Raw genomic sequence first — 26,110 nt, 5'->3', positions numbered from 1 at the left:
CGCTCAGGCCGCAGTGGACCACGCTCTCCAGAACAACAGGAAGCTGTCAGTGTGTCACGCTCTGACTCCGCCCCACTTGACCTCATGGATACACTCGTGCCCTGTTACCACGGAAACCAGCCCAAACACAGACGAGCAGGGGGAGGAGTGTGACGTGAGTGACAGCTGTCAATCAAACACAAACTCTATCTTTATCATCTCATAATGCTCTCCTGCATAGAGACATAATCTGAAAACTACGTCCATCAGGGGAAAACAATCCAGTGCTCTCCATTGACTTTGTATTACGAGAAGCTGCCTCCTTGTCATTTCTGACTTATAACAAAAATCAGAGCCATGTCTAAAAGCTGCGATGAGACAAAGTGAACAGTAAACAAGCTAAAAAAAGACACGACTACATTTTTATAAGCTGTCGACCTAAAAAATAAATGAGAATGCAATAAGTAGCCCAATGTGTCTTATTACTCAGAGCTATGTCTGCTGGAGGGAAATTTAACGGCGACAGTAAACAATCATTATTTATTTATTTATTTATTTATTTAATTGTTTGCCCACAGAAACAAATAACATTAACAATATCAGACTATATATATATGTTACAGAATGTTCAAACCCCTAAAAAATAATGGAAAAAAGCAAAGAAAAGACTTGATAAAAAAGGGTCACACCATTTCAAAGCAGTTCTTAAATAAAGCATTAAAGAAAAATTTAAGGAAAATAAAAGATTGTACATCAGAAGAGCGTTTTTATATATTCCCAAAGGATCAGCCAGAATTTGTCAGATTTTTGATGTTTATCATAAGTGAGCTTTCAAGCGGCAATCTGTGATATCCACATTTTGAAAGATGGAGCCTGTGATGCAAACCAAAGTAACAATATACTTTTTTTTTTTGCTAAATATACCAGGACAGTAAATAAGTGTATTGCAAACTGTTCACACATTCATTATTTCTAACCATGTCAAAGGACTATTTCACCACCCTGAAAAGGAGGAGATATATTGAGAAACTCAATCGTATTGGTCTACATCAGTGCTCCTTTTCCTGACCTTCCTTTTGTTGGAGAAATGATCTGAACGGCCCAACGTGAAATACCCTGACATCTACAACTATTTGTGTCTTTAAACTCTCATTTTTTGTCAACAGCTTATAAAAACGTAGTTGTGTGTTTTTTAGTTTGTTTACTGTACACCTGTCTCATAGCAGCTTTTAGACATTGTTCTGTTTTTTGTTATAAGTCAGAAATGACAAGGAGTCCGCTTCCCGCAATACAAGTCAATGGAGAGCACTGGATTGTTTCTCCAGTGGGCGTGGCCTAAATGTTCTCTGTCTCTGATTATTGGTGTCATGTGACCCTCAGGAGCAACTGCTGGAGCGGAAGATGAAGAAACTGGATGCAAGAGTGGGGAAAGTGTTCAGAGCGCTGGAGGACAACTGTCTGAGTGTTGTGATCCTGCCCGGATACAGAAGGTCCGTCTGACACACACACACACACACACACACACACACACACACACACACACACACACACACATAAGTGTATGAGTTAGTTTCAGAAAGACTGATGTTCTGTGTGTGTTTACAGCAAGAGCGGTGATCATCCTGGTCTCTGCTTCATTCACATCAAGCAGAGCGACTGAGAAATGCCTGAAGTTCAGAGGCCTTCCTGCTTTGACTCCGTCCAGCTCATCTGTGATTGGCTGAGCTGATTGACACCTATTTCTATGAATGTTTTTACAGCACAAACTTTCATAAATGTGAGCAGATTTTTTAATGTATCTAAAAACTGTTCAGAATAAACACAACTGAAATGAGCTTTTGTTCCTAGACTCTGAGCATCACCAGAGACATTGAGATACTCCGCTGCTTTACTGTATGAATGCTCATCTCTTACAAATAACTAATACACGACACAGAGGAGAAGAAGTGCCTGATGCATCTAAAAATGGCTGTCTTTCTACTAATAGTGAAGCTGTGAAGCAAAAGATGGGTCATGCCTCACCACTTTGTGCCAGATTTCATGGGAGAATAGTGAAATCATATTTGTATTTGGGTATTTTACCGACTACCATTCATAATATGTAACTCTGGCACAAAACCAGTCTTAAGTAGCACAGGAATATTTGTAGCAATAGACAATAATACATGGTATGGGTCAAAAATATAAAAAGAAATTTAAGCCAAAAATCATTAGGATATTGCATAAAGATGCTTTGTACATTTCCTACCATAAATATATCAAAACCTATTTTTGATGAGTAATATGCATTGCTGAGAACTTCATTTGGACAGCTTTAAAGGCGATTTACTCAATATTTAGATTTTTTTGCACCCTCAGATTCCAGATTTTCAATAGCTGTATCTCAGGCAAATATTGTCCTGTCCTAACAAACCAGACATCAATGGGAAGCTGATTTATTCAGCTTTTCTATTTATTTTTATTGACCCTTATGACTGTTTTTTTTGTGGTCCAGTGTCACATATTGTGAAAAGATTCAGGGAATCCAGATAAATGTCAGTTCGTACAGAGAAAACTCCTGAATGTGACGTTTGAGCCTCAAATGGCATGAGAAACAGCGTTACAGTAGTCAACATTTGAAGTGGATCAAAACCTTTTATCAGTTGTCCTAAAACTAAAATAATACCCGTTCTTGTCCTATGACAACTTTGATGAACTTTTTTTGATCCTCTTCAAATGTTGACTACTGTATAGCCACATGGGCTCAGGAGAACCTCAGAAAACTGCTGTCACTTAAACGAGTCAAGACATGGATTTTTGTGTTATTATTTTAATGTTTCTTAACCCTTATGTGTTGTTGGGGATGTTTCCGTCCACTGAGGGATGCTGTTGAGTCTTAACTTTTTCTCTGTTAAAGCAAATTAAATGATTTTTTGTGAGACATCTTATTTTGACACATATTTTAAGAAAATGCTTTGACATTTTAAAAAAAAACTTAACCGTATGCTCTGGGCAAATTTACTAACCTCTCATTATGTTTGTGGATTAAAACATCCACTGAATTAAACTGCTGTAAAAATTTATCAGATAAATATATTTTTTGTTTATTTGTTTTGCATAAACCTCTTAATCAACCTTAGTCCTGATCAAAACTACCAAATCTTTTGAAACAGTTCAGGATTTTGACTCTTTAAATGGCAAGGTCATAAATGATGTCACTGATTTTGGTTAAAAAAACTGACTTATTTCCAATATAAAAGGTAATTGTTGACTGGATTTTTTTTAAACCTATTTAACAGTCTTGGACATGTGAAAGATTAGTAAGAACATTGTCTTTCATGCATTGTTAGTTTTGGCGCAGCATCAGATTTTTAGCTCTCAGAACTACATGAAGTAAACAAATAAACAAAGCAAGTATATTTATGTTTACCATATAGTTCTGAGAGCTGAGGTGCTTATTTTGATTTTCTCTTGAAGGTCTCTCACACACACACACACACACACACACACACACACACACACACACACACACACACACACACACACACTATAATATGCCGTTATACTCCATAGATCTCAATGTAAAACTAAGCTTTTTTTTTTTTTGCAAAGGCCTATCTAAAGGGTTAATGGGGCCAACTGATAATCAACAGTAAAATGGACTAATTTTATCTCTTCCCAACAGAGAAAACCACAAACATCAGAAAGAGGATTTACAGACAGTCTCTCTATCGTTTAATATCACACAGAGACACTGAGGAATCAGGATAAACCCAAAATCCAGCACAGAGTGGTTCAGTGAATGTGGTGTTGAATGTGTGTAAGTGTGTGAGTGTGTGTGTGTCAGAGACTCTGTAGAAGGACAGAGAGCCGATCGACACGTCCACATACACTCCTACTCTATTAGAGGATGAACTGATGTCAGGTATATCAGTGTAGTTCTTATTGTGATAGACAGTGAATCTGTGATCAGAGCACATAAGACTCCAGGATTTGACATTAAATCCAAACTGACAGTCTTTACTCTCTCCTTTCCTGTTGATTCCTTTATATGACACTGATATATCAGCATTATCTCCGCTCCATTCAGTCTCCCAGTAACAGCGTCCAGTCAGACTCTCAACACACAGAACCTGAGGATATTGATCAAATCTGTCTGGATGATCAGGATACGGCTGATGATATTCCACAAATGTGATCTTCCTGTTGTCATCAGACAGAACGAGTCGAGTGTTTGCTGTGTTTGGATCCAGAGTGAGATCACAGGCATCTGAACACAAGAAGAGAGAAACATCAAGAACAGCTCAACAGTGAAGATGTCTGTGTGTGTTTACAGCTTTGACTAGATTTGTCCAGAATGTCCTCACTATTCACAGATGTGTTCACTAATATAGAGAAAGCTGGTTTAAATGTTAAAGCATAACGATAGCAGGTTTCTGCAGCAGCGGCTCGCTTTGGTTTTCAGATGATCCTGTGTGTGTTTGTGTGACTGTGAACAACATCAACACTTTCTATTTACAGTGTGTTTCTGCAGCGTTGATCATTGGAGCCAATCACAGACGAGTTTGTTGAGAGTGTGAACACAACGGCCAATCAGAGTCATTTATTCAGAATCTGCTCAATACACCAGAGTTTGTTCAACATGAGCTCTCCCAGAAATATGAGAATAAATATATAAATATTTGTACTTAAATATATTTTAGGAAATGTTTTTCTTGGCCATTTTTTGTTTATACAATATGTCACGACTTTCACTTTGTGTGTACATATACATATATATATACACACACACACACACACACACACACACACACACATACAGTATATATTTTTTCACAGTATATTTTAAATGTATAAATATACTTCTAAAATTTATATATATATTAGGGCTGTCAAACGATTAATCGCGATTAATCACATCCAAAATAAAAGTTTATGATTACATACTGTATGTGTGTGTACTGTGTGTATATATAATGTATGTATAAATACACACACAAACATGTATATTAAAGAAAACTGTTTTAGATTTATATATAAAATATTTATAATTCTATATATAATCTAAATTAAATACAAGTATAACTATCCATACATATAAGTATTTTTTTAAGTCTATACATGTATGTGTGTGTATTTATATATACATAATAAATATACACAGTAAACACACATTTAGTATGTAAACATAAACTTTTATTTTGGATGCGATTAATCGTTTGACAGCCCTAATATATATATATATATATATATATATTAGGGCTGGGCGATATGGCTGAAAACTATATCACGATATCAGTGTTTCATATCGGTCGATATCAATAATTATTGATATTTTTATGACCCATTTAAAATAAGGACCAGGAGAAAAAAATATTACACTCAAGCATTTTTATTTTAAACTTAACCTGCCTCTGATCATAATCCCCTCAGTTATTAAGACAGAAATGTCAACAACCATGGAAAACTCAAATAATGTAATGTAAACATAAGTCTAAAGTCACAATATACACTTAATTATCTCTTAATCTTCAATTCAAACCCCATTCATTGTGGATGAAGTGAATGGTCAAGCTAATGTATGGCCCAGAAGTACGGCTTGATCACAGGTCAGAGGTTGTTGCAAAGTACTTGGCTGATAATATTTATTTCTGCACAGATTGCTGGTTGCCAGTAGCCAACGTTACACCTTTCCCGGTACTTTAGCCTACTTTCTGTAATAACGAAAACATTTATTTCAGTGAAAAAATAAGTCCAAAACTTTCAACATTTTGAACAATAGGGCCCTACAATCTATTGCTTTTTTCAGAAATTTTTCTTTTAATTTTTCTGATAATCAAATGAAAGCAAAATCACTGATTTATTTTTAAAAATAAAGATAATTGGAGCTTTACTGTTAAAATTAATACATAGGAGAAAAAATATATACAGTTATAAAAAGGTTTAATAATAATAGTATTTTCTCAACAATTAAGTGGTGACTCTTTTTATTTTATTTTTTATCATATATATTGTTTTATGTAAATTATTTAAATGTGAACATATAAACACCTGCATTATACTGTACAGTAATACAAGACTAAAATTGTTCTGTTACATGTTAAACTGTACTTTTATTTTGACAGGTTGCCGTGAAGTTTCAGTGTGTAATACAGTATGAATGATGCTAGTTTCACTAATGAAACGACAAAAAGTGACACGTGCGCTTCAGTATGCGTGTAGTGAAAATAAAACAAGTCTCCTCTATTCATACATATAGAGGCAAACGGAACATGCAGGATTCTTATTGAAACGGTCCTTTTGCATTTCAGTTTTCACAGACACTAGTCCATATCGCGATCGGAATTAATTAACAGACCAACTTTTGATCTATTGGTCCAAAATAGAATGGAGTCCGCGATCCCGTCTGTGAGGAGAATATAGGTGTGTTCGAGCTCATGCTGCGCTGCACAGACCGATCAGCGGGATTAGCCGAAAGCAGTCGGGAGGAGCTGAAAATGGAGCCGGTGTTCTGAAATATTCAGTGTTTGAGATTTTCTGTGACACTGGGCGGGGCTAACATGAATATTCATGTATTTCCTGTTGTTCATGAGTTTCGTCTTAAAGTTGCACTTAAATATTAGTGCTCCTGATTCAAAAAATACAGCTTTCTGTAACGTAATTTAATTTCAGTTTCGAGCTAATATATATTGCGCACAGACATTTATTAATTACATAAGAAATCCAGATCCAAATTTATTGTTAGAATATGCATCATATAGCCTAATAAAGCCAACAACTCTCGTCTTTTTGTCATTTACCCTACTTCGGTTTTACATTTGAGTGCGTTTTAAATGGCTTGATTTGATTTGATTTGTACAGAATATACTTATGCATTTGATTTGGCATAATAAAGTTTGATTTGTGATCAATCATGTCCAACATTCCTTTTATATGAAGGTATTTTTGGTGCAAAACTACTGAACATATGTGAGAGTGAAATGTGTAGCTGTAGAGCACACCCACACATGTGTGTCAATAAATTTGAAGTCACAGAGAATAACCAGCGCATATATTAAAACTACTTAAACAAATGTATAACGGTGAATGATTCCAGGGGGAAGATGAGAAAAAAGCATAGCTTTATTGTTTCTTCACATCGCCAGCGCGAGAAGATGGTCACGTTTTTTTTCCCGCTTTCTCGGTCGCGCGCCGACGGCTCAAACGAGCTCTTCTGATTGGCCGAAATTCTCTGCTCTCTGAACAGGGCCTGCCGCTGCCTCACAGATGCACAGATCACTTTTGCTCCACATTTCACGGAGTATATGGTGCAAAAGTGAGAGCGCGCGGAACTTGTCATTTGAAGGCGAAAAATCTGCGTTTGAGACTCGTAGCAGCAGATTCAAGCAGTTGTAGTAATTGGACTTGCGATTATGTTAGAAAACTATCCAAGAAAAGTAATGCATTTGTGACCAGATATTCTACAAGTTTGCAACTCTCATTGTATGGATTCACATATTAATTTGCGGGTGTGTAAAATTTGTCCGTGACTTCACATTTTTGATACGGGTGTGTGAATGCGTTTTGCACCATATTCACTGCAGCAACTGGACAAAAAATGTGAGCGTATGAGTTTCTTCATGTGTGATTCGTAGAATAGGATTTGTGCACCTGCAGTGAAGAATGTGTGAAGGTGTAACTGTTGTGTTGTGTTTGTAGGAGAGGAAAAAAATCTACAAGTTTACAACTCCTAAAAAAATTTCCTCTGTGACTTCAAATTTATTGACACACATGTGTGGGTGTGCTCTACAGATTCCGCTCTCACATGTGTTCAGTAGTTGTGCACCAAAAATACCTTCATACTTTTATTGCTGGTTCAGCTGTTAAATAAATTAAGATATTTTACTTGCTTTTTTTTTACTTTATTCACAGAGTAAAATTAATTAAAATGTAGCATGGACTATATTAATTTGCACTTTAGTTGGCATTTAATACAATCAAATGATTATCATCCTCCGTATATATATATATATATATATATATATATATATATATATGTATATATATGTATATATATGAAGTTACTTTGAAGTAACGTAAGCTTGTACTGTAGAATTGTAGAACATTTTGAAATAAAAGCATGGATTCTGACTTCACCATTAATGAATTCATGAAAAAGAGAAACATTAATAGAACCATTAATTTAATATTAAAGTCTGGTTGAAGTTATGTATGCTACCAACTAAGCCAAAAATAAGGAACGACAGAAATATCACAGCGGAAACTTTATTTTTTCATCAAAGATGCATTTTATACCAGTTATCAACAGTTTTACAGACTCTCGAAGTAAAACATCAGCACAAAGCAAAAATGACTTAAATATACCACAGCGTTTTTTACGATAGCGTTTTAGTGCCACATAAAAAAATTGTAAAATTACGAGATTAATATGTCGATAATATAGTCGAAATATTATGAGAATAAAGACAAAATATTACGATAATAATGTCAAAATATTACAAGAATAAAGTCAAAATATTATTTAATTTAATAAAAATGTGGGGAATAAAAGATTGGACGCCACAGACATTTTTGCGGAGCAGGTGGAGGAATTTTCACAAAGAATTTTGATAAGAATTTTCAAAGATTTTGAGACTTTATATTAGAAATGTTTTATATTACAAACAACGAATGCCATCTAAAACATATTATTTCCCAGCATACTGTCCCCGTATGACACAATATATTTCTGCTAATAATCCCACATACACTGCGAAAAAAAAAAAAAAAAAGAATTTCTTACTTGTTTGAGTCTTGTTTATTTGCTTACCCCAATGGCAGATTATTTAGCTTTTTCTAAGCAAAAACTCATTTAATTTCGACTTGTTCTTTCTAAAAACAAGTCCATTTTTTTTACTAGAATATCCTTCTTGATTTAAAAATTGTTAAATATTTTGGCTAAATACAAGACAAAAATTCTAAGTAAGAAAATGATTTTTTTCGTAGTGTATATATTTGTAGTGTATTATTACACGCTCTTTGGAATGCTTGATTCTGATTGGTCAGTTGAGACATTTGCAGGTTCGTTCTTTTCAAATAATCACCGCTCCAAAGTAATAACGCATAGCCGGTACTACTTGTATGTTTAAAATCCCTCCGTGCCAACAAAGATTACCGTTTGGCGCCATCTTGTGACAAACACTGGACAACCACAATTAACAATGGAAAATTTCGACATTAATCTATTTAAATTGTCTTACTAACGTACATAGTTTGAATGTTAGTCACGTGGTACTATATCGTTTCGCGGAAGGATAAAAATAAAAGGTTTCAAATTCATATTCATGTCCAGTTTTTTTTCCTTATGTGGCAAGTAGCCGTGTAATAAGCGGGATAATGCACAGGCAGCCGGTAGTTATCGCGAAATAAGCCCCTTCAGTGTGATACAAGACCCTCCTGATCACACTATCGGGGCTTACTTCTGCGATAACTACCGGCTGCCTGTGCATTATCCCTTACTTAAAATAGTCAAATAAGAGAGCTAGCGCCCCCCAAAGGAATGTCCAATGGGTGTATGAGCTGAATAAAAAGTTGGTCCTGTTCAGTCTTTTAATAAATATAAAATATTTTTAATATTAAGCTGTTTTCGCAAGTCAGTAAAATGGCTCTTCCTCATCCCGGTAAAATGATGCGGCCACTCGGAGGCATCAATCCAGGCCTTTGCATGCGCAAAATAGGCTATAGCCTACTCTAAATTTAACTGAGTTATAACTTTAATTTCTATGATTTAAATTCTTGAAACATTTCGACTCTATTCTCGTAATATTCCGGCTTTATTATCGTAATATTTCAACTTTATTTTTGTATTTCGACTTTATTCTTGTAATATTTTGACTTTATTCTCGTAGTATTTCAACTTCATTTTTGTAGTACTTTGTCTTTATTCTCAAAATATTACAACCTTAATCTTGTAATCTTAGATTTTTTTTTTATGTGGCACTAAAACGCTGTCCTACAAATGCCTATAGGCTCATTAGTTAGAACATGTCCTTAAATTAAATCATATTAAAAGCATAATATCTATGTCAAGTATTATTTTCAGTGAGTGTATATACAACATATTAAAATGAAGCCATTTTATTCAGGTCATATCAAATCAAACTTACAGCACACAATCTACAAATGAAATCAACAATCTAAAGGAATTAAAAATTAAAGGAATAAAAAACTTAAATTAGTTCGACGCTGAAATTAAATTAATTTACAGTAACGAAAACAGTTTATATGGTCCAAGGAGCACTAAAAATTTTAGTGGCGCTTTAAAGGTCCACTGAAGTGCCTTGAAACACGCAGCGTTATTCTATGTGGTGACGTACTTTTAACTGAAACAAAAACATGCCCACTAATTTTGAATAGCCAATAGCGTTCCATTAATATCTGCTCGGGGAAGAGCCGTTGAACTCGGTAAAGCCGCGTTTGTAAGCTTATGACAGCCACAGACTAATAAATTACCCCACAGATTCAATATGAAACTTGCTAAAACGAAATAGTGATCATTATCATGCTAAGGCTGTGTAGTTTAATACATGCCGTCCGCACATATGAGCGCATATGATCTGCTCCGCGTCTCTGTGTAGGGGGTGGGACACTACGGACTCTAGAGAGCATTTGATTGGACAGAACATTTGATGAGAAACTGAAGTGCACAGTGATATCATCAAAATCGTTGATTCATATTGGCGGAAGTGACGAGACTGTAAGTTTTGAATGCCCATATCTTGTAAATGCGAATTTTGCCTTTGTTTTGCTGCACACTAGCTTATAGATCACCTTAAGGCTAATATATTCATACTAAAAGCTAAAAAAATTTAATTTTGATTTCAGGGGGACTTTAACATGAAACAGGAAACTAATGAATATTCATGTTAGCTCCGCCCCGTGTCACAGAAAATCTCAGGCACCGAATATTTCAGAACACCGTCAAGTCGGACACGTTGGGGATCTCGTTGCTTCCTCAAACATGGCAGATCACGTGGCGTTTGCCTACTTTATTGCAGATGAACTGGAAGCTATAGAAATGCCTTTTTTGTTGAAAGAAATGCAGCACATGCAAGTGAAGCAGAAACTACAGATTTCAGCATCAATCAGTGTTGACCACATTACATTAAATGTCTGTGACATTTTAGTTACTCCATAAAAAATATCACTTAAATATGCAGCTGAATACTATAAGTGGTCTGTATGAAAAAAGTACAATAATAAACTTATGCACAAATCCAATATAAAGAATTTAAGGGAAAAAAAATGTACTGCAGTCAAAAGAACGTAAACTATTTACGAAATGGCATGCAAATTGATTTGTTATGCACGAAACACGTGTGATCATCGTCACGTGGTGGATGTGGCCAATCATGAGGAGCTGTGACGTCATCACAGCCTATAGTCTCCAACGGCGTTCCATAGTGCAGTCCCTATGGCAAGCCAAAAGGGTCAGAATTACGCTATAGATGAAACGCGTTTACATACAAAACGCCTTTAAATACGGCGTTTTAAACAGCATTGGCGCCGCAAAATACGCTGTTGTGACTATAAACGCCGTAAAAAACGCGCGAAAATAGGTCAATGACGCCGTATTTTACGGCGTTTTAATGTGCAAGAAAAGCGCCGCTTTTTACGCCATTCATTTTGCCATTTAACGCCGTAAAAAACGCCGTTTTGGTTGCGCAGAGCGTGCGTCACTTACGGCGCTTTGCTTATAGTATAATGAGTCACACCCATTGATTTCCATAGCCAGTAATATTGAATGGTTCTCATCCAATCAATGATGAACAGAACCAGACCAGACCAATTCAGCACAGATCATTTGTGGTAATCCAATTTGCATTAGTTATTTGCCATTAAATAAGCTGAAAAATCCAGTTTGCTTTAAAATGAACAAAATAAGCTTAATTTTGAGCTGCAATCGAACATTAAATGTTTGCACTTGCCAGCTTACAGAGAATACGGTATGAAGGTAAAACAGAGGCAACACTTGAGAGCTTGTTGATTTGAACGTGCACGCTTGTCATTATAATATTCCTATTTGTAAGTTGAAATTTGAACTGGCAGCTATGATGTGAGAAGCTGAATATGCCGATTTGCACACACAGACAATGATCAAAGCACCCGTGTTTTGAATCTGAATAGCTACAATTGTGTAAAATGACATCCAACAAAATGACAGACACAAACGTGTACGACATACCTGCATATTGCAGAGTAATATCGCTGTACCAGAACCGCTGAGAAAGAGTTGTGACATGCTTTGATCTCGTGCCACACGGTCATGTAGTTCATGGAGCTCTCAATAGTTCCAAAAACTCCGTGCTGTGAACATATTTGAATAAGATTAATCAGGACAGACGTTTGGCTGTGTTTGCAGCAATTTCTAGAAATTATTAACACATAATGTGCATTGATTTTGGTTCTAAATAAAATGCTCCATATTTTGGATGGCCATTTAAAAACAAAATGTTTTTTAATATGCCTATTCTTCCAGTGCAACGAGGCAAATTGGAGGCATTTAGTGGCGAGAAAGAAAATACTCTTATGTAATGCCATGTTTTCACCACTAGATGCCCTAATGGCTTTTTAACGAATTCTTTAGCTCTAGTTGCTCAAAACAGTATTGCCGGTCATGACTGCTTCTATTTTTAATACTTTGCTTTATGATTTACATTTAGGCATTATCAAGCACTCGATTTTTATACGTTTTTATTTTTTTTATTTTTGCATTTAAAAAGGTTCATTAATGACATACCATGTTATTTTATGATAGTCATATAAGCACAAGTGAATAGACAAGCAAATAAGGAAAGACAAGCAAATAAGGAATTTAACCCAATAAAGAATTTTAAATTATATATATATATATATATATATATATATATATATATATATATATTATATATATATATATAATAAAAACAACAGTTATATGTCAACTTTGGTACAGCTAATGCTACTGAGTTGGTTCATTTGCGGTTCACGGCTCTGCGAAAGTTCACGGAAAGGACAACGAGATGCCAGAAATAAATGTAAACACTGTTTTGTTGTCTTGTTTTGTTCTGAAAACCATTTAAAATAGTATAGGCTATTTATTGTGTTTAATGATTGTACATTATAAACAATAGGCGGAGCGTGTGTAAGGCTATAGGGAAGGCCACCGGGACCTGGGGCAAAAAAAAAAAGCACCTAAATTGGACATAGGCCCTACTCCCCTGCACAAACAAATTCAATATATTGCGTCTGTTGCTAATAAAATGAAAATGAATAGAAAGCAATTGCGGCATTACATTAAGATCTGCACCGTAATTCTTTTTAGGCGTTTTTACAATGTTGTTGTATTATAACCAATCACACACGATTGTGTTGAGTTTAGGAATGCGTTCAAATGAGTCTTATCAGTTTTGTTGAGTGCTTCAACTCTTGATAAAAAAAAAAAAAAAAATTCATAAACAACAAAGCTCAGACGCACCTACAATGTAGCTAAGTAAGAGATTCATTACACAGGGAATACATCGAAATCATGGTTTACATTTAAGATACAAGAACATTTAAGATATAAGATAACATGTATATTGAAAAGTTCTTTAAAAGCATCTGGATGCAATAAAGTAATTTTTAAAGGTGTTATTAAAGCATTTGCGGTATGGATTAAAATACTAATAGGCTAATAAATAATTTGCATATAGGACAAAATTGCGTTACAGCAAATCCTCTAAATTTTAAGATATTTAGAACAGGGAAACATAAAAATCAGAAAATATAAACAGCTACAATAATTAAAGTTTTAATATACCTTATGCCAGTATAATTTGTAATTATAATTATAATTTTATAGTATATTCTATAAAATTTTAATTTGAATAGAATTATAAAATAAATATAATCGGGCCTGTTTTAGGCTTTTCCTAATTTTTAGATTTTAGACATTTATCAGTAATGGAGATGAAGAAATAAATTACTCGCCATCTCTTCTTTGGACGTGCCTTTATATAGAAATATCTTTACATCTTTACAGATTACATAATGAACGGTTCTATTTTCGATTTGAATTATTTCATTTTAGAGTGGTAATTTAAAGCTTTCTGTGTTCATTGTGAAGCGATGCTGTTCAAGAACAGACGGCAGAAAGCGCATTCTGTTTTCCTTTATTTTATAAACGCACCACAAGTTGTTTATAGGCTATTGTGAGTGCACTAAAAAAAAAGACACGTTACAGGTCAGAATGATGTATTACTCCTACCTTTATGAGTAAAAATGAAGAAATGTTTTTTGATTGTTTTCGCACACACAAAAAGTGATTGCACTGGTGCCTCCATTTCAAGCTGCTTCAGCTCCCTTCAAGTCTCCACACAAACGATTGGATATTCATCCAACAGCGCGCATTTATCAAGGTTAAACGTTTAAAGTAACATGTGTGATATGCTTGAACTGTTTTATACATATATTTTTTTTTTCCAAATGGAATTTACTTTAATTTTTTTTTTTTTTTTTCTTTTTACAAAATTTTAAAGTGGAAGATGGATGGACTTGCAAGTGCAATTTGTGTCATAATATAAAACAACAATGCCAGAAAAACCATAAGTCTTTGTGTGGATAAAAGGCCAAAATATTGAGAAATACTTGCATTTTCCAATGTATCTAGATTAATATGGATGTAGCTTACCGTTTTTGTCATCTGCTTACACACACAATCTTTACTTGTCACACAATTTGTGAAAGCTGACACTCAAACACCAGAAGCACACACCAAATCTGCAAAACCATACGCTAATTCTCAGTCTTTGACTCGGTTTTTAATTTCGTAAAGCACTTTTTGCAAAACAACACACAATTCTCTATGTAACACATAAATCTCAGGAAGTATCTTGATTTCCTTTTTCAAACACAAGCGATGAAGATGCCACACTAATAGATCAGTGCCTCATTTTTATTGTCTTCTGCTCACCAAACCTGCATCTATGTGATCCAAAATACAGCAAGACCAGTAATATTGGGATATATTTTACTATTTACAGTTTTTCTCAGTTGCAAAAACACTATAACCAGGCTTTTTAACTAAAATTTCAAAACCATAAAAATGACACCCATTTCCCTAAACTATAAACACTATTCCCCTGCTTTAGTCAGATTTGGTGAACTGTTGCTGCAAAACTCTACACACAAATCTCTGCATTTCTCCTCAAAGACCATGTGGTCATTTAGAAACACTAGCATTCAATATTGTTCACTTGAGTCTGCAAAGTTTGAGCTCAATTAGCACACAATTATCCGTAATTACAGAGAGCCAGTATTTATGTGCTTGTCAAAACCATTCACACACTTTTTTGTTAACTGCGAAACAGAACGTTGAATTTTTCAAGCAGCAGATCTGCAATTCCTCTCCATAACAAACTCCCTCTTATCCAGATTTTTGTAGTCGCTCTGGCGTTTGTCAAAAAGCTCTTTGTGTTCAGACACCAAAGACACCAGCAACTCCACATTCATCTTGTCTTGAGGACTCTTCATCTACTTTCCTCTTCCTCATTACATCCTCAGCAACACAAGAAAGCAAAAGTGAAGCACAACCGCAACACGGCTGTTGTCATTTACACACAATAATTCAAAATTCTTCACACTTGTTTATAAATATTTAAATATACAAAATCAAAGCCAGATGGCAAGGCTGCATCCGTGGTTTTGAGAGTTACAGAAGAGTGCAAATACCAGATGCAGAAAGAGGAGTAAGAGCAAAACCAAAAACAGTCTTTTCAGATTAAATCAGAGCTACTGTAATAGACCATGTTCTTGTGCATGGAATGACAGAGACAGAACAAAGAGTTACACAGATTTTACTATTTATTATCTTTGTTCTAATGTCCGTCCTTCAATTTTACTTCTTCAAATGTTATTTCAATTTACTTGATTGCTCCAAATTACCATCTGTTGTATATATTCTCTATTCTTATGTATGCTTTGGCAATGCAAAATGTGCTTTTGTCATGCCAATAAAGCTGTTTGAATTGAATTGAATTGAATTGAGAGAGAGAGAGTGAGAGAGTGTGTGTTTATAGACCTACACTTTCGTATTCCAGCTGTCATCCTGATCTCTCCTCCATGATCCATACTATAAACACACAAACACACATTAATGTCGATCTGCATCACACACACACACACACACACACACACACACACACACACACACACACACACACACACACACACACACACATTTAGTATGTCAGAATCAGTGTTGGACATACTTGAGTATCTGCAGTTTATAGTTTGGATCCTCCAGTCTGTGTTTGAGCAGCTGTACTCCTGATTCTCCTGGGTGATTGTAGCTCAGATCCAGCTCTCTCAGGTGTGAGGGGTTTGAACTCAGAGCTGAAGACAAATAACCACAGCCTTCCTCTGTCACCATACAGCCTGACAACCTACAGACACACACAGTCAGATCATCTACAGACAAACACAATCAATATTATGACCGGCTGACTGTACATTATCTCTTGTATGTTCTTCAGTACCTCAGTATCTGCAGCTGACAGTTTGGACTCTTCAGTCCATCAGAAATAATCTTTACACCAGAGTCCTGCAGGTGATTGTTACTCAGATCCAGCTCTCTCAGGACACAGTTTGAGGATTGAAGAGCTGATGACAAACTCTCACAACACTGAGCAGAGAGATTACAGCCAGAAAACCTGAAAGAGAGCAGAACACACACATCAACATTCAGATCATCTACAGACACACATCAACATTATGACCGACTAACTGTACATTCAATTACACTTAATTACACTTTATTGTTGGAATTTCTTCCAAAAATGTTCTTGCATCTCACAGTGTGTACTGTTTCACATCAATACACTTCCACACCAATGAATAACCAAACAGTACAATAGACTCAACTTAATAAAACAATAACAGCAATACAAATACATGGCTACAGTGCATTAGTATAGTCCTTTCTACTTTCCGGAGCCCAGAGGCCTACAAGACCCCTAATTCTCATTTATAAATATTACAGACTTATAAACAAAGGATTTACATAATCTGCAACTCTAAGCCTCTGCTTGAAGACAAAAAGTGATATGCCTCATACAAAATGTGAGAAGGGTCAGACATAACTTTTCCTATGACACCCTGAAGCCCCCTGCAGTGACAGACCCCTTCACCCCCAGAATATGATTTTAAACACGAAAAACTAAACCGAATGCGATTTGGACTGAAATATCGGTATCCCTCTGATCTGACTGTGCCACCTCAGATTCAATTTCATCCTCATCTGCAGAATGTTTAAAAAATTTGTCTAGTCTTTCTATAGCCTTCCAAAAAAAAAAAAAAAACTTGTTCAAACATCAACTAAATGATCTGACCACTCAGGTATGAATGGATTAAGAATATTAACCCTGACCATCTCATTATCTACTACTATAGGTTTCTGTGTTGTTGACAATCTGATCTCCTTTTCTAGAGGATTTAATTCTGTTGTATCCTTCTTCTTAAAAGCATTTTTCTCTAGATTCATCACATGCCTAACATCTTTAGTAATGTACATCTCATTATTCGGACAGACTGTAATCTCCTTAGTTGGCATCACTGACTGCACACAGAAACCTATGTAGTCTGTTAATGCTTTTTTCTCTGGTTTACTGCTTTTCAGCTTAGATTTATACATTTCTACTAGGGATGCAACAATACAGTTAGTCCACGGTTCAATACGTACCTTGGTTTTTAACCACGGTTTTCGGTTCGGTTCGGTTCTGATATCTTGCCACTTCAGTGTGGGTTTTTTTGGAACAATTTAACAAAATACTCCTGTAAACCTCTGCACACTAGATAAAGTGTGGTTTAGTATGTGTCTGCTTCATTTTTCTTTTGAGAGAGGTATAATTTTTTAGATTTTTACGCAAAATAGAATGGGTTTCATTCATACTGGATGCCAGAGGGCGCCCTTGTGCAAAAAAACAAAACACATATGCATCAAATTAGTAGCGCTAACAACGTTCCGTTCCAGCTTCTCTAATATGGATAAAAGCATCGCTATTGCTGTAACTTATTAAAAACAAGATATAACGGTAAACGTTTTGAATGATGAAATCTAAGGACAATAAACACTCGTCTGCAATAATATATGGTTTATCTGTGTTCTTCAAGCCATCTCGGGTATTTTCATAAGCCATTGCTAATCGACATACATTGAATATGAGTATAGAATTTATCGTCTGCCTCATTCTGTGATGAGAATCCACATCAGATCACAACATAAGGAAGTTATTTCACACACTCGACTGATGTTGTGAATTAAAAACAAGTTATAATGTTTTTGTAACTTTATTTTATAACTTTTGTTGGACAACAGGTTTAGAAAGGCTTATCATTGCATGTCATTAGAATGGAAGATGCTCTGCGTGTTGCGTTATTTTTTTCAAATATAAGAGGGGAAGCGTTTTCTCATTTCAGCACATGAAATCATGGGCAAACATTCAGCAAATTCCAAGAGAAATAAAAGGAAGGAAGATATTTAGATGCAAAACCGAAAAACCGCAAATCACAAGCGCGTATTGAACCGTGGATGTCGTACCGATCGGTTCGATATTATATTGAGTATTGTGACATCCCTAATTTCTACAAGATGTACCACATTATGATCCGAGTTTGCAACCAGTGACCTTATCCTGGACACACATGCTCCCTCCACATTTACTAAACAATTAGCAGCAAGTTACTCTTCTTTGATTGGCCCTTTACATATCGCTTAAAACCCAGCATTGTTATTTCCAGTTTAAAATAGTTGATATCAACAAGTACTGGAGCGTCTGGATGCTGCATATGAACACAATCTGCCACAGCAGTCACCACTCTCATTGACTTTCCACTGTGAGCTACATAAACCACCACCAGAACACAACCAAATTACCTGGACAGGTAGAAATCAGACTCAAATACTAAATCTCCATGTCTGTGTCACAAATCTTTCCATTCACTTTATACTGATGACACCATATATCTTTATATAGACAGATCCCACATTATCTCTTGTATGTTCTTCAGTACCTCAGTATCTGCAGCTGACAGTTTGGACTCTTCAGTCCATCAGAAATAATCTTCACTCCAGAGTCCTGCAGGTCATTGTTACTCAGATCCAGCTCTCTCAGGACACAGTTTGAGGATTGAAGAGCTGAAGACAAACTCTCACAACACTGAGCAGAGAGATTACAGCCAACAAACCTGAAAGAGAGCAGAACACACACATCAACATTCAGATCATCTACAGACACACATCAACATTATGACCAGCTAACTGTACATTCAATTAAACTTAATTACACTTTATTGTTGGAATTTCTTCCAAAAATGTTCTTGCATCTCACAGTGTGTACTGTTTCACATCAATACACTTCCACACCAATGAATAACCAAACAGTACAATAGACTCAACTTAATAAAACAATAACAGCAATACAAATACATGGCTACAGTGCATTAGTATAGTCCTTTCTACTTTCCGGAGCCCAGAGGCCAACAAGACCCCTAATTCTCATTTATACATTTTACAGATTTATAAACAAAGCATTTATATAATCTGCAACTCTAAGCCTCTGCTTGAAGATAAAAAGTGATATGCCTCATACAAAATGTGAGAAGGGTCAGACATAACTTTTCCTATGACACCCTGAAGCCCCCTGCAGTGACAGACCCCTTCACCCCCAGAATATGATTTTAAACATGAACTAAACCGAATGCATTTCGACTGAAATATCGGTACCCCTCTGATCTGACTGAGCCACCTCAGATTCAATTTCATCCTCATCTGCAGAATGTTTAAAAAAATTAGTCTAGTCTTTCTATAGCCTTCCAAAAAAATAAAAAAATAATAACTTGTTCAAACATAAACTAAATGATCTGACCACTCAGGTATGAATGAATTAAGAATATTAACACTCTGACCTAAAATATTCCTTTCATCAAAACTAGAGAAAAATGTATCCGGCATTGTTATATCCAGTTTAAAATAGTTGATATCAACAAGTACTGGAGCGTCTGGATGCTGCATATGAACACAATCTGCCACAGCAGTCACCACTCTCATTGACTTTCCACTGTGAGCTACATAAACCACCACCAGAACACAACCAAATTACCTGGACAGGTAGAAATCAGACTCAAATACTAAATCTCAATGTCTGTGTCACAAATCTTTCCATTCACTTTATACTGATGACACCATATATCTTTATATAGACAGATCCCACATTATCTCTTATATGTTCTTCAGTACCTCAGTATCTGCAGCTGACAGTTTGGACTCTTCAGTCCATCAGAAATAATCTTCACTCCAGAGTCCTGCAGGTCATTGTTACTCAGATCCAGCTCTCTCAGGACACAGTTTGAGGATTGAAGAGCTGAAGACAAACTCTCACAACACTGAGCAGAGAGATTACAGCCAGCAAACCTGAAAGAGAGCAGAACACACACATCAACAGTCAGATAATTTACAGACACACATCAACATTATGACCAGTTGACTGTAAATGATCTCTTATATGTTCTTCAGTACCTCAGTATCTGCAGCTGACAGTTTGGACTCTTCAGTCCATCAGAAATAATCTTTACACCAGAGTCCTGCAGGTGATTGTTCCTCAGATCCAGCTCTCTCAGGACACAGTTTGAGGATTGAAGAGCTGAAGACAAACTCTCACAACACTGAGCAGAGAGATTACAGCCAGCAAACCTGAAAGAGAGCAGAACACACACATCAACAGTCAGATAATTTACAGACACACATCAACATTATGACCAGTTGACTGTAAATGATCTCTTATATGTTCTTCAGTACCTCAGTATCTGCAGCTGACAGTTTGGACTCTTCAGTCCATCAGAAATAATCTTTACACCAGAGTCCTGCAGGTCATTGTTACTCAGATCCAGCTCTCTCAGGACACAGTTTGAGGATTGAAGAACTGATGACAAACTCTCACAACACTGATCAGAGAGATTACAGCCAGAAAGTCTGGAAGAGATAAATAATAATAATAATAATAAAGACATGTAAAGAGGTTTTTAATAGTACAATGACAAAACAACAGAAAAGAACAAGTAGAAGAAGAATAAGTTACTAATCAACTGAAATCATTAACAAAATTCATTTGTACTACAGAAGTGGCACAGAAGAACAAAAGTGTCTTGTAGGTGTATTTTCATGTTTAATGAAGCTCAGAGGCAGCAAGAGAGCAATCAAATTCATAAATTCATGTTGAAAATAATGTTTTAAACATAACATTTTGAATATAGAAATATTAAATGATTTAAATCACTGAAAAGATATTTAAAACTGATTTAATTACTGAATCATATCATCCATTTGATTTGTTTGAACGGCTGATTTATTCAGGAATAAAACAAGTGACTGTCTTTATGAATGGGAATAGTTTATAAACTAAACACCGCTGTGTTTGAATGGAGATGCGCAGCGGCTCATTTGTGACTTGTTTCAAACTATTTGTGACGACAAATTAGAGCAAAATCAGACAATAGTGTTACAGTCAGACAATGTAAGACACTTAATAATAACTTCTTGTGTAACTGTTGTATTAAAGCTGTCGGCTGATATCCTCATGGGCAGTGCATTGATATGCAGCACCTTTGCACTTCGGGCACTTTAGTTTGGGCACATAATGTCCTTACGACAGAAGAAAGAAAGACACAAACATCTTGGATGACAAGAGAGTGAGTACATATCTGTATATCTGTTTATCTGTTTTGTTTGTTAAATGTAAGTTTTCATTTTTTTAAAGTAACGATCAAGCGGCAGACAGTGAGTTGATCAGAGCATATGTTTGATCAATTTAGTCTTCTTAAATCATCACGACTTGCCTAAAATAAAAATTCTAGATATACAACAGTTCAAGCATATCACAATGTTAAATGCTTAACCGATATAAATGTGTGCTGCTAGACCCATATCCAGTCGTTTGTGTGGAGAGTGGAAGCTGAAGTGCAGGACATGGAGGCTTCAGATGATCACTCTTTAAGATTTTTTTCAGTGGAAATAATTTAAAATACGAAACCCCATTCGAGACGCTGTTGATAGTCGCAGTAGCCTGGTATCGTGTTGTTTCCATCAGCATGCCAAGTTTTTTCCTCACCATTATTGATGAATGTGTAAAATATAAACATAAGGAGAAGCCTAAAACAAGCCCGATCCAGACCCACATCTGAGCTATGACCTGAGAATTGTCCAGCTCAGCCCTAGGGCCGTAAATAAGTCCGCTGGGGTCCGTCTGGCTCTGGCTAAAATGCAAGGCTCCAACCCAGAAGAGTTTCACTGAACTTACAATTGTGACATAAATATTATGATTGTACTTCTGACAAATTGTGACCATTTACTTGTTTCTTAATACATAAATACAGCGCTTTCATGTTTTAACTCATTCAAAGGAACAATTTCATGAAAAACTGATCATCATTTTCTTATCTCATGGACATATATTTGTTGTCTTGTCATGAGGACTGTTCTGTAAACCAGAATAGATGTGTCAAAGATGGACAGATAATGAATAAGAACATGTGTGACCTGCTGAAATGTTTCTAAACCTGTTGTGACATTAATTTGATCCTGATGGTGACAAAGTAATTATGTGTTAGAAAACTAAACCTATATCTCTCATAATAGTTACTGTAATAGTCCAACAGCTGGAACATTAAACATTTATTATGAATAATTAGTGAAGATTAAATGCTATATTATTATTGCTATTGATATTACCAGTAATGTATATCACTATTTTATCTTCATTCACAAGTGAAAATGTCTGAATTCCAGCTTTACTGATGAATAGTGTCTGTCTCTTTGCTTCATCTGCTGCTGATTTAATGAATGAGTTTCACATCAGACTGAGTGTATTTACTGCAGCACTAACACACATTTTGATCAACTATCTACTGTATTAAGAGTGTTGTGACTCATTTAAGATTCTGGCCTGTTATTTAGGAGAAAATCTCTCATTAGGAACTTTTATTTTAAAGGGGTCAGATTCATTATTTAATATGATAGTTTAGTTAATGATTAAACACTCACAGAGCTTTTCTGCAGTTGATCACAGCTGGTATCAGTCTTCTTCTGCCCTCATCTGATGTGTTGTATTTCATGGTGTCCAGCTCATCCAGCACCTCCTCTGACATCTGAATCATGTAGGAGATTGTTGAGCAGTGAGCAGGAGTGAGTTTCTCATCTGAGTGTTTGTCTGATTTCAGAAACTTCTGAATCTCTCTGGACAGAGTCTGATCTTTCACTTCCAGCAGACAGAGGAACAGATTGATGGATTGACCAGCTGAGAGATCATCATCATCATTATCTTTGATCTTGTCTTTAATGTCCTCTGTGGTTCTCCTGATGCTCTCTGATCTGTTCTCTGTGTGTGTCAGTAGATCCTGTAAGAGTCTCTGATTGGACTCCAGTGAGACGCCCAGCAGAAACCGCAGAAACAGATCCAGATGACCATTCTTACTCTCCAGGGGCTTTATCTACTGATGATCTTAGTAGACCATACAGAGAGACTTCTTTAGAGTCACTTTCAGAGTCATATTCAGAATCAGAGCTATTCTCATTTTCAGAGTCACTTTCAGAGTTGCATTTCGAGTAATATTCAGGGTCAAGTTTATATATTGCTTCCAGACACTGCAGTGATTCCTTGTCCTTCATTAAATAGCAGTAAAGCTCATAGAAAGCAGCCAGAAACTCCTGAACGCTCAGATGAATGAAGCTGTAGACTTTCCTCTGATGAATCACAGATTCCTCCTTAAAGATCTCAGTGCAAATCCCAGAATACACTGAGGCATCAGTGACGTCTATGCCGCTCTCAATCAGGTCCTCCTCATAGAACATCACATTGCCCTTCATCAGCTGATTGAAAGCCACTTCAGCAAGTTTCACAATCACTTCTCTGTTGGACTGCAGGAGTTTCTCTGGATCTCTCTCTTCATACTTCTGGTTCCTCATGTTGATCTGAATCAGCAGGAAGTGGATGTACATTTCAGTCAGAGTTTGAGGGATTTCTGCACTCAGATCTTCTTCCAGGATCTTCTGAAGCACAGTGGATGAGATCCAGCAGAAGACGGGGATGTGGCACATGATGTGGAGGCTTCTTGCTCTTCTGATGTGTGAGATGATTCTGCTGGCTTGATGCTGGTCACTGATTCTCTTCCTGAAATATTCCTCCTTCTGAGGCTCATTGAATCCCTGAATTTCTGTCAGACGGTTGATGTATTTGGAGGGGATCTGATTGGCTGCTGCTGGTCTGGAGGTGATCCAGATGAGAGCAGAGGGAAGCAGTTCTCCTTTCATGAGGTTTGACATCAACACACCCACTGATGAAGTCTCAGTCACATCACAAACTTTCTGATCATCTGAAAACATCAGTGTGATTCTGCTTTCATCCAGACCATCAAAGATGAACACAACTTTACACTCCTCATAAATCTTTGAGTCCAGATCTTGAAGTTCAGGATGAAAGTCCAGCAGAAGTCTGTGAAGACTGTACTGATGATCTCGGATCAAGTTCAGCTCTCGAAATGGAAGCACAAACATGAAATCTACATCCTGATTGGCTTTTCCCTCGACCCAGTCCAGAATGAACTTCTGCACAGAGACGGTTTTTCCGATTCCAGCGATGCCTTTAGTAAGAACAGTCTTGATTTTCTTCTTCTTCTTGTATCCTGGTTCAGGTGAGGCTGTAAAGATGTCATTGCAGTAGATCGGAGTGTCTTGTGAGTGTTGTGTTCTGGCTGTTTTCTCCATCTGTAAAACCTCATGTTCTTCATTCACTCCTTCACTCTCTCCCTCTATGATGTAGAGCTGTGTGTAGATGCTGTTCAGGAGGGTTTCATTCTTCTGGAGTTTCAGTCCCTCAAATAATCTCTCATACTTGTTCTTCATGCTGGTTTTGTGCTGCTCTTTGACTCTCTGTAGTTCATCATTCACTGGTTGATCATTTCTATCCAGGATCGGTGTAACGCTCGTGTTGTTCAGACAGAAGACAGAAGCAGCTTCTCGAGAGATACTTCGGTCATGATCTGCTCTGCTGAAATATAAAAAAAAAAGAACTGATTAAAATGACCTAAAAATAAAGGATGAATAAATTGAAATCAAAATTGAAAGAGATGTCAGTCTTGTATTTCCTGTTTAATCTTAGTTTCAGTTTCAATCTGTTTATCACATGGTGCATTACAAAATAATTAATCCTAGTTGTAATATTATTAACAATATTGCCATTTTTCTTTAATCACATATACAGTAAAACGGCAATATTGTTAGTAATATTACAACTTGGATTAATTATTTTCTACAGTGACTGGGAGGAGACATGTTCGGTTCACTTAGTTTTGTCATGGCTATGACATATTAATATAGCTGGCGCATTAATACAGCTTCTTATATATACACTGCTGTTCAAAAGTTAGGGATTAATTAGATTTTTGTAATGATTTTTACTCTCTAATGCTCATCAAGCCATTATTTATTTAATCAAACAACAGAAGAAAACCATCAATATTGCGAAATATTAAATATTGGTTTTCTATTTGAATATAGTTTATAATGTAATTTATTTCTGTGATCAAAACTGGATTTTCAGCAATATTACTGCAGTCTTCAGTGTCACATGATCCTTCAGAAATCATTCTAATACGCTGGTTTATTATCAATGTTGAAACTGTTGTGCTGCCTAATATATATATTTTTGGGAACCTGTGATACTTATTTTGTATTCTTTAATGAATAAAAGGTTAAAAAGAACAGCATTTATTCAAAATAGTAATCTTTTCTAACAATATACTTTGCTATAACGTTTTATCAATTTACTATCCTTGCTGAATAAAGGTATTCATTTCTCTTTTTTTTCTTAAAGAAGAAACAATTTACTTTCCCTAAACTTTTGAATAGTAGTGTATATTTTAACACAAAATTTATATTTTGAATAAACAGTGTTCTTTTTAACTTTTTATTCATTGAAGAATCCTGAAAAAAGTATGAAAGGTCTCAAAAACATTTGAAGCAGCACACCTGTTTCCAACATTGATAATAAATCAGTTTATTAGAATGATTAGATCATGCAAAGACTTTAGTAATAATGCTCAAAAT

General features: G+C 35.8%; 1 pseudogene; it reads right to left on the bottom strand.

The window, feature by feature from the left end:
• Nucleotides 1–2,409: 2,409 nt before the first annotated feature.
• Nucleotides 2,410–26,110, bottom strand: part of LOC141336085 (uncharacterized) — a 39,472-nt pseudogene continuing 15,771 nt past the window's right edge.

The sequence above is a fragment of the Garra rufa genome, chromosome 6 (assembly GCF_049309525.1).
Source record: "Garra rufa chromosome 6, GarRuf1.0, whole genome shotgun sequence".
In the NCBI taxonomy this organism is placed as follows: domain Eukaryota; kingdom Metazoa; phylum Chordata; class Actinopteri; order Cypriniformes; family Cyprinidae; genus Garra; species Garra rufa.
Note: the sequence above shows the minus strand (reverse complement) of the source record. Positions and strands in the feature narration are given on the sequence as shown.